This window comes from Sinocyclocheilus grahami, unplaced genomic scaffold, assembly GCF_001515645.1.
Source record: "Sinocyclocheilus grahami isolate Dianchi unplaced genomic scaffold, SAMN03320097.WGS_v1.1 scaffold8964.1, whole genome shotgun sequence".
In the NCBI taxonomy this organism is placed as follows: Eukaryota; Metazoa; Chordata; class Actinopteri; order Cypriniformes; family Cyprinidae; genus Sinocyclocheilus; species Sinocyclocheilus grahami.
In genome coordinates, this window is record NW_015512318.1 from 7,409 (window position 1) to 9,008 (window position 1,600).

Consider the following 1,600-nt stretch of genomic DNA (forward strand, 5'->3'; position numbering starts at 1 on the left):
CTGTCTGTCTGTCTGTCTGTCTGTCTGTCTGTCTGTCTTTCTTTCTGTCTTTCTGTCTTTCTGTCTATCTATAGGGGGGAAGTCGTGGCCTAATGGTGAGAGAGTCGGACTCGTAACCCAAAGGTTGCGGGTTCAAGTCTCGTACCGGCAGGGATTGTAGGTGGGGGGGGGGAATGTACAGCGCTCTCTCCCACCTTCAGTACCACGACTGAGGTGCCCTTGAGCAAGACACCGAACCCCCGCAGCATAAATGGCTGCCCACTGCTCCAGGTGTGTGTTCACGGTGTGTGTGTGCACTTAGGATGGGTTAAATGCAGAGCACTAATTCCAAGTATGGGTCACCATACTTGGCCACATGTCACTTCACTCACTTCACTTCACTATATATCTGTCTGTCTGTCTCTGTCTGTCTGTCTCTGTCTGTCTGTGTGTCTGTATCTATCTATCTATCTATCTATCTATCTATCTATCTATCTATCTATCTATCTATCTATCTATCTATCTATCTATCTGTCTGTCTGTCTGTCTGTCTGTCTGTCTGTCTATATATCTCTCTGTCTATCTATCTCTCTGTCTGTCTGTCTGTCTGTCTGTCTGTCTGTCTATATATCTCTCTGTCTATCTATCTCTCTGTCTGTCTGTCATTTATTTTTGGTGGAAAAGAGGCTTCCATAGGTTTCAGTGTGCTATATTGTATTTTTCTTTTTAGACAAAAAATGACAAAAATAATTTGTATCATGATGTCTTGTTTAATATTAATTTTATATTATTTATGGAATAACAGAGTTTCCAAATAGGGAAGAAATCATCTGTCTAGCACATTTACACAGGAAAAAAAAGGACTTTAACTTTAGTGCCTTAGGTTCTTTTCTTTTTACACTTTTTATCAAATTTTACACTGAAATAGTCACTGACTGTTTATTTTCACACAAACTCTTCCCACAGCTGCGCACCGATGCTGAGAAGCGCTCGCTGGTTGAAAGTGGCCTTTCCTGGTACAGCGAGGAGGGGAAGGCACAATGCCGGAATGAGGGAGGATACGACACAGGCAGCCTTAAGGCGGAGTCGTCCAGCAAATGGAAAAAAAGCCGATCTCAGGATGACACGGGAGTCAAGGGTGAGCTGAGGAAACCGCAGACGCTTGGCCACCCGCCCAGCGGACTGAAGAAGAGCCGTAACCCTCCTGTAGGCGTGACCTCCCCCATCACGCACACCTCACAGAGCATGCTCAAAGTGCCAGGAGGTTAGTGATGCCACACACACACACACACACATACATCTAATGGTATGGAAACACACCCTGAAACATGCAACAAATGTTGTTAATCTCCCATGACGTTCCAGTCTCCAAATCCTGCCAACACAGGCATAAATGATCTAATGAACAAATATGACCCAAATGTACTGTCTCAAAGGTAACTTTTATTGCTCAGAGGTTGCTCATTCATAGCTCAGGAGAATAAACTGAGTTCTCAGTTATTTTTTTATTTAAAGGCATAGTTCACCCAAAAATAAAAATTAGCTGTTTATTTTCTCACCCTCAGGCCAAGATGTAGGTCACTTTTTTTTTCTTCAGTTGAACAGTAAAGAAGATTTTTTT

General features: G+C 43.1%; 1 long non-coding RNA gene across 1 annotated transcript in view; it reads left to right on the forward strand.

The window, feature by feature from the left end:
* LOC107578127 (uncharacterized) overlaps positions 1-1,081 on the forward strand; it is a 3,876-nt gene extending 2,795 nt beyond the window's left edge. Inside the window, exon 2 of the long non-coding RNA XR_001608305.1 lies at positions 946-1,081. This is a non-coding gene — a long non-coding RNA (uncharacterized lncRNA). The remainder of the gene's footprint in view (positions 1-945) is intronic.
* Positions 1,082-1,600: the final 519 nt, after the last annotated feature.